Source organism: Anomalospiza imberbis, chromosome 7, assembly GCF_031753505.1.
Source record: "Anomalospiza imberbis isolate Cuckoo-Finch-1a 21T00152 chromosome 7, ASM3175350v1, whole genome shotgun sequence".
Classification (NCBI taxonomy): Eukaryota; Metazoa; Chordata; class Aves; order Passeriformes; family Viduidae; genus Anomalospiza; species Anomalospiza imberbis.
The window spans coordinates 19,054,530-19,071,913 of NC_089687.1; the positions used below are offsets into that span (position 1 = coordinate 19,054,530).

Genomic DNA, 17,384 nt, shown 5'->3' on the forward strand with positions numbered 1-17,384 from the left:
AATTGGCAGAATGAACAGCAGAGTTTGTACCTTTTCCACTTGGAATAGTTAGCTGGCAGCACTGGAAAAGATTTCAGCATATAAATATGCAATTCTTTTTCTAAAAAAAATTTTGTGCTGGGTGTTTCTACCTGCTGTGCTTAATTTCAGAATCTCATGTTATCATTAGAGAAAAATAATGTCTTTTGCAATATAATATTCTATATTCATGGTTTTTTCCTGATACTTTTCTAGCCCAAAGTTTCCTCTTGGTTCTACCTCCCAGATGGGCTGTGTTTGCACATGCCCTTCTGATACAATCCATAAAACAATTTTCTTCCAAGTTTTAGGAGGTTTGCTGTCATCTACAGACATGTTTGGTCCCAGTACACTAGAACCACAACTGACAATCACCTTTTCCAGCAGGTTTGCCTTACAGCTAAAAGTAACAGCAGCAGCTGCTTTTGTTGTGAGAAGTAAATACACTTCTCACCTTCAGTCTCTGCCTTTCTCAGCACTGAGGGGGTGGGGACTTGACAGATGGTTCCTGCTAAGTAATCACAGATAAAATGATATTTGGTGTATGGCATAAATTTCCAGGCAAATAAGAATGTTTTTTATTTAATATCATCCCTGTGAAAACCTGGATTCTTAATAAAATGTGGCATGCCCCAAGGCAACACATCTTACATGTTCAAGTGTATGAGGATGAGCCTAGTGCCAGAACTCCCTGAAAAATGATGCACAAAGCAACTTTTACTTGTCATAAGTGAGTTTTGATCACGGTGTTTATTATACGTAAAGTTTTTTGTCGATCAGACAAAGAGAAACATGAATCCTAATTCTACTCTTTTTAAGCTAATTACATCTTCTATTCTGTCCACTGTACAATATTTGGGTGTCTCTGAGCCACAGAAAGCTGCCAGTCCTGGCTCAGCTGTCAGGCACACTTGGGCAGAGATTTGTGCAGTCCTTGAGAATGGACACTCGAGGACTCCTTGCGTTAAAGTTAGAACCATTTAAAGAAAGCCATTTTAAGAACTTCTATGCTTTTTGTCTTCATTCTGACACAAATCCAACTGGAAAAGGATCAAAAAATATAACTGCTGTCCTTCTCAAGCAAATAAATTCCCCATGAACATAAAAATTATTTCAAAATGTGTTTTTAATTCTAGAAATAGTATCCCAATAGACAACAGTTTAATACAATTTAAATTCCTTGGCACTATTGTACATTCCCAATTTTAATTATTTTTCATATCTGATTGTATGACAAAAATGTGTTGCTTCAAATAATCTTCATCAGAACTCACAAAGAGGTGTTTATCTTGGACTTTCTTAAGTAAATCAGAGGTTTAGAAACAAGAATGTTGGTAATAGTTAAGGTCATAACACAGGACAGGACAATTTTAATTTACAAAATCTCACCTAAAGACATGATTATTCAGAGCAAAGGTGGGGAAAAGATGCAAAAGAGATGGAGGAGGGATTGTTTGGAACTGGAAAAAGCCAAGATATAAGTTCTGAGAGAAAAAAACAACCACAACAAAAAGAAACAAAAAACCCAACAATCAAACAAACAAACAAACCCCCAAAATCCCCCAAAAAACAAAACAAATCAAAACACACCACCAAAAAACATCAAAGAGTGATAAACCAGAAAACAGAACAGACAAACCTTAAAACCAGACTTTACAAATTTGCCATTTGCAATTTAAGGATAATTCTTCCAAGCCTGATCAGAATTCTGTGAAAATCACTGAACTTTGCAGAGGTGTCTCAGATAGGTACCTTGTAAACTTTAAGACCAGGCCTAAAAGAAATCAGGTCAGTGCTGCAAGTAAACCAGTCTGTGACACCTCCAGGCACGAGTGGTCACTCTAAAGGTGTTGTTTGGGCTTCCAGAGGACAACCTAATAAACACTTGTACTCTCTGTTTCTCATAAGCATGCATTTTCTAAGACACACATTATTTCTACATGTTTGTGTTGACATATTTTGTGAAAAAATGTATATCAGTAGGTTTTGTGCATGGATTTAAGTAGTTAGCAGTATAAAATTATGTCAGTATTTGTATCTGCAAACTTATTACTTCAGTACTTGACCCCAAGTCTCTAACTGTTCTATCTCCATCTTCATGGAAGACAGAAAAAAATGTAATGAAACAAGAAGTCTGTCATTTACACATATGTAACTCATGCATTTTTGTCAATGCAGGTTTTTCAATACAGAGTTCACACTGGTTTCATATGTGATGAGGAGACAAGCAAACAGTGGAGAACAGCAGTAGATACAATGCAGATAAGCAAGAAAGAAAAATTAAGGACAAAAAGATGGAGCTGTTTCTAAAAAATCAGGTAAGGAATTCAGGTGATTCTCTACAAGGTGTAAAATGGACAAAGAATTGTGCCAAATAGTTTATCCTGCACTTCCCGGTATTTCTGAGAATTTCTTCTATACGTGCCTAGGACATATGCACACACACCATACATATGCCCTACTAACCCCCCACTTACACAATGAATTTACTTTTTGAGCAAAATTGCTGTTACTCTCAGTGCAAATATTTATTATACTGGTATCCTACAGTTCTTTTAATAAAATCCATTTCCTGTATTTCATTTTATTTCCTTTAACTAAACCATTGTACTAGTTGCTACAGGAAGCCAAGTGAGCAGTGGTTTGACAGAGGAGTAAAAGTGAGTTGTGCTGTGTGCGCTCCTGTTCCTTCTCAACAGCCCCAAGATCTGAAACCTTACAATGTCCTGTCCTCAAACCCTTGGGACATTACACGCACACTGCAGAAAATCACCATCTGTTATCACCCACCCCCCTCCCTTCCTACAGGTGACAGGTGCAAAGTTTGTTTAGAGCTTGGGCACACTTGTATTTCCTAAGCATGACCAGAGAGTAGAAATATATTTACCAAAGACCAAATCTGGATGAACAGGGAAGAACAATTCATCCTTTCCTCTTCTGCTCTCCTGCTTTGGAGAAAAGCTGCTGCACTACTTGTAGTGTCACAATGGGAACAAAAATGTGATGCAGACTGTATAATCTCTATTCCCTAAAATGAACTGGACACTAGGCTAACTGCACGTTACCTGATGGAGCTGTTCATGACAGAAACATCCTACAAACTTTAGCAATACTTACTTTTAGAATAGTCTGAAATTATATTTTTGCCACAAGCAGAAGATGGAAAGAAAACCGCAGCTAAACATTACAGATCTATCTACTTAATTGATACCTCTCCCTTCCACTCAAAAAACTAAAGCTAACCTAAGATGCTGGTATAGCAACACACATGAAGTATTAAGAAATGGTTACTTATAGGTTTTTTGCATTCCTAAGTAACACCATCACCTTACCACACCCATTTAGTATATCCACAAAACAGAAATTGCTTTCAAGTCTGGCCCTGTAGAAGTACTTTAACTCATCTACAGAATACTTATTTATGCTAATATTTAGTTTCCATAGAGCAGAATCTAATGCTTCCAGACACCATGTTTCAGAAGACTGACTCCAAACCTATGGACATTCACGACTGAAAAAACACATTCTATGAATTCCCAAGAGGTCTAAAGACATGAAAACATACAAAAGTCCTTAGCCAAGCCTCACAAACTATACAAAACTCAACATTACTGTTAACATATCAATTATGTGTTGCACAATGCATGATAACACAATACTCTGCTCATGATAACCTGGTGCAGTTTGGTAGGACCGCCACACGTTGAGACATTCTGCCAGCTCCTGGTGTGCTGCTGACTGATGGCTGCTGCATGCTTGCAGAGCATCAGCAAGGATGCCTCCAATGGGAGAAGCAGCATCATACAGCTGGAGTTTCTCAAAGACATGCAATATTCATCAGTTACAAACTTGGGAATGTCATACTGTAAAAGCTACATGATAAAAGACACTGCATGGTGTTACAGCTGATTCCATCTGCCATATGGCATGTTATTATTTTGCATTGCCTTGGGGAGGGCACTAAAAGTGAAAGAACAGAACACACTCAAGGCATATAGAAAAATGAGGGCAAATTGCACAGTTCTTAATTATATCAATAAGGTCTGTAACTGAAACAGAGATGAAACTAAATAATGAGTTCAAAGTGCAATACACTGCTTTCCAGCTACTGAAAAGAAATAAACTCTATCAGGAATATTTTAACAGGAAGGAACTGCCAGCCATAATATGTAGAGGCCCACAGACAGCATTAAAGCAGACTTGACTTAAAAGTCAGCAAATGCTATGTGCAATGCTACACATATTCCCAAAATATGTTTTTACATCAAAGATAATTTTACATGGGGTAGGCTGAAGAAAACATTTAATCAGTAATCTCTAAATGAGATTCCACAGGCACAGCTACAATAAAACCAATACATGAATTATTAAAACAATAAAGTGGGAGGGTATTTGCTGAAAACAGCTAAAGTAAAACAATAATTAATTGTGTCCATTTGATATCAGGTAAGTGAGCTGGCCCTAGGACCCAAGAAATTTCAAACAATCAACTCCAAATTTAAAAAGGCTTTCTCTTTACAGTATATCAGAATTCATAAGCAGAATTTTCTGACTGAAACAAAATCCAACCAAGGTTAGATCATTCTTTGGGAATTATTATTCAGTCACCAGTGAAAATTTAAATGAGAAATATTGTGATAACAAATACCAGAAACATACAGGCCTGCTGGTTTTAGAAGTTTGGCTCTAAATGCCATAGTCTGTTGAACAAGACATTTTAAGATCTGTTAAAATAACAGAATATTTTCAAATTATTGATTATAACTGTGCAGTATTTCAGATGACATCTTCAAATCTGTCATCTATTCAAGTGTTCCATTTGAGCAGCCAAAAAGTAGATTGCTCCATTTAGCCAGACCTCTAGCAGGATTAAATCAGATAAATTCTATTAATTCCAAACATTTCCTATTATGGGTTATGCAGTGTGCTTTACTGTTAGTTTTTACCAGCTATAAGGAAGATTTTTTTTAATAAGTCATTTAAGTGTCTCAATGTCATTTGAAGAAAACAGAAGCTCAGAGGTAAGTAAACAGAGGATCATGGCTGTATGGCCCTTGCTAGCTTGTACTCACTACCAAAACCCACTGGGTGCAGTTTACCAGTCTCGAGGTTTGCCATTGCACTGGTTAACATCTGTAAATACTTGCTGCCCAGTAAGGGTAGGAAGGGCCAAGCTGTAATTGCTGTGCAAATTACTGCATCCATTTTCATTTCTCAGCTAATGATAACACCAACTCATGACACATTCTCCAGTGTCTTCTCAAAATCTGTGAAGTTTTCACACATTTCAGTGTGTGTGCCATTCATGCTTCTGTTCCAGTCATAAAAAAAGCTGATGGCAGAAATGACTGTTATCACTAAATGAAGGTTATTATTCAGTGAGAGCTAAAGAAAGAAAGGGAGGAGAAAAGCCAGTTCTCACTACTATACTAAAAGGTGTTCTTCATTTTTAAGTGAGCTGGAATCTTGAATATGTGTTAACTGTCAGCTCGAGTTTAAAGGCACAGTGTTGTAAAGAGACTTGCTAAATTACCAAGCATTTGTCTATTTTTATCTTCTTTAAAGGAAATCTGTTTATTATTACATGACGGAACAATATTTGTATTCTTTTTTCTTCTAAGAATGAATTTAATTCCATACTAATGAAAGATAACTAGTTTTTAACAGAATTAATGTTTACCTTATCCTACTACACTGAGAATTTAAAACTACATTTTAAATACTTTGGTTTCTACTATTCTGATAAACTCTGTCACCTTGATAACAACCATAAATTAATGTATTAGTTATGCTAAATTTTCAGTGCAGCAGTTCCAAATTGGGAATGGAAAATAACTTTTAAAAATACTTAGTAATTTCTTCTGGAAAGATAGAAATGTTTAATTAAATGTGGGAAATAGAATGTCAGTATGAATTCCTCAGACTAAAATCTTATCATAGCATGGTTATTATTTCTACTGCTATTTTTACTAAATTTACAAATTATTCAAGTTTCACATTGAACAACTCAGAAAAACATCAAGAAAATGATAAATAATAGAGTTTGGGAGTCGAAGTCAAGGAAAGAATTGTGTTCCATAGCATTCTCATGATGAAGTTTTTTCTGCTAGTTCAATTCATCTAGGCACTTAATTTTTTTTGATTAATTGATCACGACAATACTATAGTGTAATATTGATTGTCTCAGATGTGTTCACTTTCAATGTGTTCAGTTAGTTTAAGAAAATGCTGGCAGGCCAAAAATTTGCTGTGTTTCAGAGAAAGAACATACAATTACATTCAGCAAGAAAATCAGAAATAAGGTATTTTTATCCAACCACAGTTTTTAAGTAAGCAAGGTTGATGAGTGGCAGTGTCTTAAGAGGATTTCAGAGACAACAGAATCTTAAAGAGATAAGCTATTCAAGAGTACACTGACCACTATAAAACCATCCTGGCAATTACACACACATTGGTTTTAGTGAAAATGCAGTCTTTGAAAATTTGGAAAACCGGTTATGTAAATAATAAACCGGTTATATAAATAATAACTGGAATAATAAAAGTGTTAGTACGGTCAACCTCTGACTTTCACTTCCAGAGGCACTACTAAATCCAATTTTATAAATACACCTCTATTCAAAAACTTGAAAAATAAGCAACAGCTCTGTGCCTTAGAGGTGCCTCAGACCTAGCTAAACACAATTTGTGTATATTTTAGGCCTGCCTTTTTTGATATATAGTTCAGTTGTCAACTCTCGTATGTTTCTTCTAAAAAGATACCCTGCTGGATATGTGCAGTACATTATAAATGGATGTTATACCCACTCTGCTGATTTGTGTTAGAGTACTTGTATCTTCACTGGATTATGAAGTGTTGAAACCATGAATGAACAATAGTGTACTAAAGAAAATATTTTGGATTTCAGTGCTTTTTCTAAATGAAGTTATTCACAGCTGGTGCTTCCAAATTTTTCCTTAGTGCTCTTCCTTATTTTGCTTCCTTATTTTGCTTCCAAAATGCTTCCTCATTCTAAATCTAAGTCTTTTTATGGCAGCAAAAGCTGACAGACTCTCAAGGTAAACAACTGGCAAAGACTCAAACCCTAATCACTCAGAATGATTTTCTGTAGTTCAGAAGAAACCTCAATATCATTTGAGGGTAAGGGCCACAATATGCCCTTAACAGTCCAGCAATGTTATTTGCTTTTTTGGGGGAAATTTTCGGTAAGCAGATCCCATTTTGCAAGCGAGGCCTTTTAACTGCCACATCTGCACTGCACAAATGGGCAATCCACTCACGAGAACTGAACAGCTTCCTATGCCCTTGTTTCCAGAGATGTACCTCTGTGGTTTTGATATACTGGGTAGGTTCAAAGGAAAACAATTATTTGCAGTAAACAACAGAATCTGAAGAATGAAGAAGATGAAAAGCATAGAACAGTGCTTTCTGAGCAAGATCCTGACACCCTTCTTTACACCCTCATCTCCAGGAACACTACACCTGATCAAGCTGCATCCTAAAAGCAACATTAATTGCTTTCCTGGAACAGATTAGTGAACTGCATGCTCAGATGATCTCTATAATTTCTTATTTTTAAAGCCAGTGAGTGCAATAACATCATGCTAGCAACAATTACAGTATAAATCATACATAACTGTAGAGAAATAAACCTGCACAGCACCTAAGCCGCCATCAAAATGTAATGAAGTGGGAGGGTTTTTAAAATCTGGAAAATACAAGACTGAGCAGGACTGAAAATACCCCTTTGTAATTCCTTGCTTATCCCAGCAGAAGACCATCCGATTTCTAAAAAGTGAGTTAAAACGTAAGAGATATAAATTCCTTTTAGCTGTTTAGAATATTTTTTTGACATTGCAAATGACAGTAAATGTGATTAATGGTTGCTGATAATTGGAGTTTCATTTGAGTGGTTATTACTTGTCAGTGACAATTAATAGCTCCACAAACCCCCCATTCATTTCACAATATTAAAGAATGATGGCTTGTGGGAATTATGCTAAACTAGCACATTCAATTAGATTTTGAATTTTATAGTATATTGAATAACAGTTTATGGTTTTATAATAGCAGTGATGGTTTATTGTTCCATGGTAATCGCTCTCATTACATGTATGTCTATCTGGAGAGTTACAATTTCTACACTCATTAAAATTACTCAATTGCATGTTAACATTTCTTTAAAACTACAGAGTGCTTTGGTCTTTATCAGTAAAGATGGTTTTTAATGACAGTTACATTGGTTTTGTCCCAGTATTTGATGGGCAAGATGCAGTGTTTAAGGGATGGCTGGGCTGTAGCTAGCAGGCAGTAATTTTCTCATCTGATCATTCCCCAGAATGATAGGAAGAGAGGAGGGGAAATCTTCAGTAAAGGGAAAAATACAGGTTTTTGGAGAATCACCTCCAAACTTGAGAAGTATTCTCACCTTTGGCCTTTTCTCCAGTAAAAAAAACCCCAAAACTTCCTGCAGTCTGAAGAGGGGAAAAAACCAAAATAACTACTACGAAGCACCGCAACAGGAAGGGAGAAGGAATCATGACTGGCAGAGAGAAGCCCATGACAAAGAAAGAGCTATTTAAAAGAAAGTTGACTGAAAATGTTGTCTGCATCAGGACAAAATGGTGCATAGAGTTTAATGTGAGAGACTGGAAAGGGTGTTTGTTTTTTTATGTGACAACATAAAACTTAACAGAACTATTTTAAAAGTTTCTTAACTGAGAAAGCAGTTAATTTTCTTAACTGAGAAAGCAGCAGGCTCTGAGGTTTAACATGCTCATAATATAAATCTTTAAAATGTAAGAAGACTAATAAAAATTCTGCCACTCAGGAAGCCAGTGCTTTTCTAACACAGACTTCTATATTGTCAGGATATAAATCACAGATCATCCAATAAAGTTTAACAAAGTGAGAAAAGGAACAAAGTGGAGAAGGAGCTTTATAAAGTTAATTTTATTAGGAAGGCACCTTTCTGATTTCCCTTGCATAAGTGCTTTTGCCTAGGACTCTCCTGGACTTCAATTTTCTGATGCAGAGAATACCAGTTTTAAGACAATACTGTAAAGAAATGTTTCTTCTGCTTTGTCTCTTATTTCAATATGCTCTTAAAATCTACAGATAATTTTACTTTTGTACTTTACTCTTAGACAAATTATCTAACATACCTCCCAAATAAAGAATATTCTACTAATTCAGTCTTGTAATTTTCTTCAAAACAAGGAAGTTATCCTAGTGTAATGCAAGGTAAGATGAGAACCTATCTCACAAAGCACTGAATTATTTTAGCAAACTAAATTAAGGAGTCAACAGTAAAAATTACTTATGATAATTCTAGCAAAATTCCAAGTAAAAACTGCCACGCATTACACAATCTATTTTATGTAATAATTCTCCATCCAGCAGTGGTCATTTCCAAGTCAATGCTAAACTCAGAATGAAGTCAATGAGAACAGGATCAAGACTTTTCTTATTACTATTTGATTTGTTTGTGCAGGTTTGCAAAAGCAGAAAATTACTGTTGGTGATAGGGGAACCTCCAAATATGTACTTGTTTGTTTCACTGGAAAAATCATAATATGAAAGTTTGGTTGATTATAGAGACTTATATAAAACCTTTCTGACTTACTTTACTTGTGGCCTTTGGACCATCTGTTCAGAAATATTTTTTCTCATGTTTTCATGATACTAGTAGTTATTTGTTGTATATTAGCACTTCACAGCTCTAATTAGCATTTGTTCTACTTTGGCAGAGACTGTATAGACCAGGTGAAACCAAGTGCAGAATAAGTTGGGACTAAAATAAAAAACTAACCAGCTTTGCAATTCCCAAAGTAATTTTTGGCTAAGTGTAGATTAGGTGGCTTTTTAGACCAGTTGTTTTTTTAGTAATTTCTTTCCAATTCCCAATGTTATGTGAAAATGAAATAAAAAAAAGAAGCCATTAAATTAAATTCAATTGTGACGTAAAACACCACGACTAAGAAGAACAGAGTACATGGTACATATATCAGTAATCCGATGGAAAGGGACAAGGGAGTTCAAAAAAGCAATTCAGTTCTATTCTTTGATCCAATTTAATGAAACTTTAATCTCTCTATTGTAAAACACAAATTCAGGCATTGCAATGCCTGTAGATACAATTCTAATGTCTTATTCAGACAAATAATTTTCACTGGTCAGTAACTCTCAGGTTTGATAATATCAACAGAGTCCTATAAAATGTGTCCCATATCCAACACTGAATTCATCAGGTGAGCCTTCCTCATTTTATAACTGAAGAACTTCTGGTAACATTATATAATGCATATTGGTAATTCAATTACTATTGTCGTTATATAGTATTTTATTTATTAACATATAAGGGAACTAGATATTTCCTTAAAGTAGACTCCAGGGTGTAGGTTGCAGCTTCTGTGTGCCTTGCTCCTTCTCAAGTACCCAACAGTTTTAGTATACCTTGGGCCATAAGATTATTCAACAGCATAAAACTCATCAGAACATGTGTGCAAAAATTTAGAAGCTGAAACATGTGTTTTCTGCTTTGAAGAACTGTTTGTTGTTCTGTTTTTGGTTTTGGTTTTTACTACAAATAGCACCTGTAAGTATTGAGCACAGCAAAGCCAAGCAAGAACATAAGCTGGAAGCAGAAAAGAGGAATAGGTCACACAAATACTCTTTTGTTCAAATGAAATTGAGGTTGTCTGAGTATGTTTTACAAACTCAGACAAAACATCTGCTAGAAAAGCTCTCACTAAAGCATGAGCTGCTCCATCTTTTCAGAGGATGTTGTATATTCTAGTGGCTTTGTCCAGAAAACTAATTGTATTACTATGAAGTGAAATGGGAATGAATTCCCCCACATGTAGAGTTTGGCTACAGTTTTCAATAGAAAGCTCATCAGTATTTGCTAGGATTCCATAGCAGGAAAGACCACACAATTATACTAAGTTTTCAACAGATGTCTGTATCACAGCTTCTATATTAACATCATTGCTATGCTGATCAGGTGCATGGGTTTCACACATATGCCTTCTCTGGTTCGTCCTTCTGACTTCCTATAACTTATGTTTAATAAGCAGACAAAAGCTTCTCTGAGCTATCCTCGCAGGAGGTAATTGTTCTGCACTCTCTGCAGTTTCCTCACCAGCACTATAACATATATCAGTTGCTAATAGTTAATTAATTTGTGCACTTGCAGTTCAGTCTCTTAAAGAGTGAAATTAAATTTTGTGGCTTTAATCTAGAAGAACCTGGACTGAAAACACACACATATTTAAACAGGCCAAATTACTTCCTTGGCACGTGGGAGAGGGAGTTTTAGACTTGACTTTCATTGCAGGTGGCACTTGATGTTCACTGATTGTATCAATGACCAGAATGATTGCACCAAACACTGGCAAGTATGCCCTCTCCTGTCAAGGAAAAACTATTTATCCACTTCTACAAGAGGCTGTACCTACGACTATAACCGAGTCAATAATTAATCACTCATTTGAATTCTGCTTACATTTGCCTGAAACTGACAGTCTTGGTGAGAGACAACTAACGAGTCCTGGAACACTGTCAGTGCTAGGAATGTATCACTTGACTTCATTCATCCTGGAAAGCTGAAGACTACATTGCCATCATTCCCCAGACTTGGTTCAATAGCTCCTATTTGCATGCACCCACTGAAGAGAACAATTGTTTTTTCACCATTTTTACTTGAAATATTGCCGACACCTATGTGCATTACGCAAATTATGCCCAGGTACCTTGGAAACCACGATAAACAGAACTGTTTGGAAATACTCCAGCAAACAGATTTTTTCAAGATCTGTTTTCATAAACCAGAAGTATTTTCCTGAAGTGTTTTGGATTCTATGAATTTTCACTGAATGGAAGTCACATTGATAGGATTACTGTCTGAACTCCTGAGGAGATACAGAAATGTTTCAGATTTTTTCAGTTCTGAGCAAATATGATGTTTTCAGAAAAAATGGGAATAATTCATGCAAAATGGAAATCTTCTTTTAGTAAGATTTTTAAGGCATATTATTCCCACTTTTCATATCTGGTTCCCAAAGTAATATTGAGAATGACCTCTAAGAGGTACTTCAAATTTTGGACTCTGGTAATGGCCACTTAAAACCTTTATAATTCTGCAGGCAACTGCAGCTATGTCATCATGCAAACAAAAGGAAAAAAATCTCAAACAAAAGAAGTTACAGATGCTTTTGCAGATACAGAACTAGTGCAACTTTCAAGAAATAATTTTTGCCTGAATTTTTTGTCAGCTTTAAGTTTACCTGATATGCCTATGTCAGTTACAAATTGTTTCTACAAGAGCAGATTTTATCTTATGATTTGTATGACTATCAGTAGAGATAAGAACCCAAGGGAATAAAAGGCTTCTTTTCTCATGCTAGGTAGGGAGCTTAATTAACAGTAATTTAATTCTGAGAACAACTGTCACTTTGTCTCCCTTATTTCACAGAAGAGCTACTGCTAAGATGCTTTGCCATATTTTTCCTTCCTATAGGAAGAAATGCACCTTGAGTTCTTCCTCTTCTTTTTTTTAGTAAAAAGAGTTTGTATTAAGTATTTATATTGGTTCAAGATTAAAACAAAATAAATGAAAAAAAAAAAAAAAACCCAAACAAAACAAAACACCACAAAAGCAAACAACCAAAACTACTAGACTATAGACTACCTTATCTATAATTCACTGGGATTTGACTATGATGAGGGTTCTTCCAGTTGAACTCACAAGGACACAAGCTGGCCAAAAACTTTTAAGGAATTTTTTGGCCAGCTAGAATAAAAGAGCTGATTTTTAATATTTTTCCTTTTTTTTTGAAGCAAAGTTCTTCATCTTCTCTAATGCTAAGCTACAAATACCAGGAGGAGAACTGCACAGTAATTTATGAGTACCTGGAAACGATGAGTTTGCTGTACGGTTCTTCTGTAGGGGGTTACACTTCTGAGTTTCAACTATGCAGTATTTCAGAGTGAAGTGAACTACATCACTGGAAGATGACTTACAGAGGTCTCCCCTCAGCCACTTTTTGCAGAAATAGGCATCCTAGGCAAAGTATGTGTAAACTTTGAGCTACTGTCTGGCAGTTCAACAAGAAAGACAGAATACCTGTTAAATGTGCATTTCTCAGAATCACCACTTTGAAATTAGTCATTTAAGGTTGGCTGCACTCAGTTCTTTCAGCCCATAAAAAACTGACAGATGGGGAAGCTGCACTACAGTTCAACAGAATAACACATTAGCTTCTGGAATTCTTCTACCTACATGCTCTGCCTGGCATCCCACTTCCTTGGAGGCCTGAATAGATTTGAACTGCTACCATATTAAAAAGCATAGCGTTAAGTTCTATCAAATTGGCTGGTGGCCTCTGATTATTTCCTCCTGGAAGCATGATTTAGAAAATTCTTTTAATACAAACATTTACTTTGTAAGAAGGATCTCCTCATTATAAATCTCTCCTGTATATACTATCAGAGGGAACTATTTTTTCATGTTTTTCTATTGCAGCTATTTTAGAAAAGGCAGTACTCTGATGTTCTTTGCAATTTATTTCAGCCATTCTGCATGACTAAGACATTTTGTAAACTCAGAGTGCAAATATAGATTAAGATAATGTGATAAATTATGCAGAACAAAATTGATGAGGAAATAGTTAAATGGGCAAAAAGAACTAGAAAGTGAGTGAATTTGCATCAAATTCTAAACATTTTTACTGTTTATTATCATTTTGATTAATCAGTATAGGCACCCTTTGTTTCATTTCTTTGAAGGGAAGAAGAAAATATATTGCTTGCTTAAGCTTCTTTTATTTTTCATTTAAAATTAGAGTCTCTACTCTTAAATGTTAGGACTTGCTTTTCTAGAACATTTATAAAGATTTAGCTTCCTAAGTACTTTAAGTTATTGGCTATAAAAAACTTCATATATTCCCACCAAGAAAGAAAATCCTGACACATGCAGACTTTGTATGCCTCTGAATTACAGCAAAGTGGCACTCAAATTTTCAGCAGAAGTAGTTGTTTTGTTTAGAGAGTAAAATTTCATCACAAAATATTTCTAATTAGAAACATTTCTGACTTTTAGTGTAGTAATGTAGCATTTGTGTTGCAAAGTCACTCTTTGGTAAGAATATTTTCTGAGAAAAATAAAATAAATGTACTTTAACTGTTTGTCAGTATTTTTTTCAAATAAGGAACAATAAAACAGGTATATGGGAATTTTGGGTTCTTTTCAACTTTCTTTCAAAATGATTCTTAGTGGCAAAAGCTGTATGATGTAAGACAGTGCTTCCCCAGAAGATGTCAAGGTATATAAAAGACGTGTAGATGTGCTTTGGGACAGAGTTTATTGGTGGACTTGGCAGTGTTGGGTTAATGGCTGGACTTCATGTTCTTAGAGGTCTTTTTCAACCTAAATCTAGGATTCTAAGCTATAACCTTGCCATAAAAAAAAAATCTCTATTTCAAGAAGTAACAATCAAAAATAAATTATGTCTGCAAAAGATTTCTCTATAGGTATTTTACTTGAAAAGCAATGGAAAAATCTAAAATTTCAAGACACAACAGTGTCTTTAATCTTCTACATTGCCTTTTCATTCAGAGAGAAAAGTCTTCATCAGCAAATTGGTTAGTAATAACTCTAATTAAACTCTCTAGGAATTCATTATACCAATAAACTATTTGTTAAATTAAATCAAGTCAAATTACTGAAAGAAAATTCTCTAATGAGGGTTAAAGGCTGCGACTTCCAAAGGAATTCAGTTTTCAGTTATTACCTGTTTTATGGTGTTTGGGTGCTATATGTGTTAAGTTTTTGCTTGTTTAAAAAATATTTAAGACTATGTGTTTCATAAATTCCTTATTGTGCCTCATTCTACTGTATACTTAACTTGCTAATTAAATTCTCTGTGAAAGAAGTTTATAATTGCTGTTCATGAGCTCTGCAATAAAACAGCTTGGGGGTTTTTTCCTATGAGCCAACAATTTTCAATAAGATAGGGTCTTTATAAGACATATTTTAACACTCCTGTAGATTAATAATGTGTTAGCAGAAAAAGACAGGTTGAGCCTCGCTCAGTTATCCCTCCATTCCAATTATACTGTGACATTAAATCTTGTGACATTTAATAACAAAGGCCATTTCACCCATGGCTGCCTCAACTGCAGACAATTTATGAAACAGCATGCTCTCTGAAGAAACTGTTCTAAAAGGTGGCCTTCTCACATGCTGATATGTCTAACTGCCCATGTAAATTAAATAAGATGCAGCAAAGTATGTAAAATTGGTCATCTTACACTTACCTGATGCCTTTGACTACAGAAACAGGGGTTCAAGAGCTGGCTTTTTTTTTTTTTTTTTTTTGCAAGTGTAGTAGCGTTAATGGACCAAAATAAGAAAGAACCAGGGTACAAAACAAAGTATTTGCATGTATATGTCTTAGTTCTTTATATTCTTTCACATTTTTCAACATGAATTTACAGGTTTAAAAATCTTCAACTTTTTTCCAAAAACCTGCCATTAAACAGAAATTTTTCGACACTACTAAATAAGCCGTTCAAGTAAACCTAGTGTTGTCTTCCTCAAGGCAGAACCGAGTGACAAGCTTTAGGACCAGGTGAAGATGCTTTCCAGGACAACAAGCATACACACTCCTTATCACAGACTACAGGCAAAGAAATCTCAGCTAGCTGCTCATCTGCCTCCAAAAGTCAAAGATGCACAGCTTGGTCTGAAATAATTAGCCTTGTGGAAGAGCAACTGGCTTCAGGGTTTGGACTAGAACCTCCATGCAAGACCAAGCAAAAATATACTAATGCATCAGCTGACTTGAGGATTGTCTTGAGGATTTTTGCAGCAAGCTCCACTGCATGGTGGTGAAAAAAAAAAATACTCAAACCATTTAAATTACCTTCTGCCTCTAAAATAACAAGTATATTAAGTCAGGTGTATATACGACTATCATTTTCATGTTTTCCTGAAACTATAGAGTTACACATTTCTTGAAAAAGCTTGGCTTTCAAAAAAAATCTGAGTTCTTACTGCAATTAATTTTACTCCATTATGAAACAGAATTTTATGATAACATGGCATATCTGGTCTAGTGTTTAAGTAGGATGAATGCTTGCTGCCGGTAAAACCTCTGTGAAACTCACAGGAAGTAAAAGATCACATCCTACCTATTAAGACTGGGTAAACTAATTCAGTTTCATGCTCATAGTGCAATATTTAGGTTTATCCCTATGAGTCTGTTCTACCCACCAACAGCTATTTTGCAGTTTTTCACTGATGCTACAACACAAAGCATTTGAATTGTGGAAAACAGCAAGCAAAATTAAATGCTAAATCTTGACAATCTTTTCAAAGGAAAAGGAAAAAAGGAGCTAAATTTTAAATACTGCATTCTATGAAAATCACATGCTTGTACAAATTTTTGGGTGGAGAGAACAGCATGTGCCTTTATGTATATTGGCAAAATTTAATCCAGCTGCTCCAGCTTCAGGGAATGCCACAAATTCCTGTGCAGGATGGATAAAAGAATGAACTGTTGAGCTATGGTCTTCATCCTTCTTTGAAAATCATAGTTATTTTTGGTACCAAGCTACAAATTACTGTTTTTCAGTAGAAAATGTCTGTGCAGAAGTAAGGACTGTACAAAATCATCTGAAAATATGCATTATCGAAAACAGTGCTTTCACTGGAGATGGCCATGCCAGTATTGGATTTCATGTACCTTTTTGTGCAGTATCTTTATGAAGTATCTGGGCCTAATACAGATGATAATACAGTGTTTACATCTGTGGCAGGAATAGATAAAACCATAACCAGGAAAACACATTAGTATAAATAAGGAAAATTAAGGGGAAACACCAAAACATTTTAACTAAGGCCTGCCTACTAATTGTGGTACCTTTAGGGACAAGAAAGAAGGAAGAGAAATATTCCAAAGCCTATTTTGGTATCATGTATTTGAATCTCTACCAGGTAACAGCAACTATTTCTGAGAAATAGAAATGCTCACATCAAGGGGCTTCAGTTGGTGGGCTCTTGCTAGTATGGCTTTTGAACAAGGGCCAGAAAAATAGATTGATTTTTGAATGCACATTGAGCAAGTACTGAATTACAACAAGAATTCGAGATTTAATTCTACCTCTCCTTACAATATTTTATGTTTTGCAATTATAACTCTGATTTCTATTATGGCTTCTAGATGTCCAGAACTTTCTTGTAAAAACTTAGTCTTCCACTGTGGCCATAAATGCCTTCTACACCAGGATCCTAGAATAATTTGCAAAGTTTGAAAATACAATCTGTCATTTTTCCTGTTCTGCAAGAAAATTAATGTAACAG

The 17,384-nt window shown here is 35.3% G+C and overlaps 1 long non-coding RNA gene across 2 annotated transcripts in view; it reads left to right on the top strand.

Annotated features, from left to right (window-relative positions):
* The window catches only part of LOC137477092 (uncharacterized), a 144,350-nt gene that overhangs the window by 79,234 nt on the left and 47,732 nt on the right, over positions 1 to 17,384 (top strand). For both annotated transcript variants that reach the window (XR_011000796.1, XR_011000795.1), the window contains exon 2: positions 2,197 to 2,336. This is a non-coding gene — a long non-coding RNA (uncharacterized lncRNA). The remainder of the gene's footprint in view (positions 1 to 2,196; positions 2,337 to 17,384) is intronic.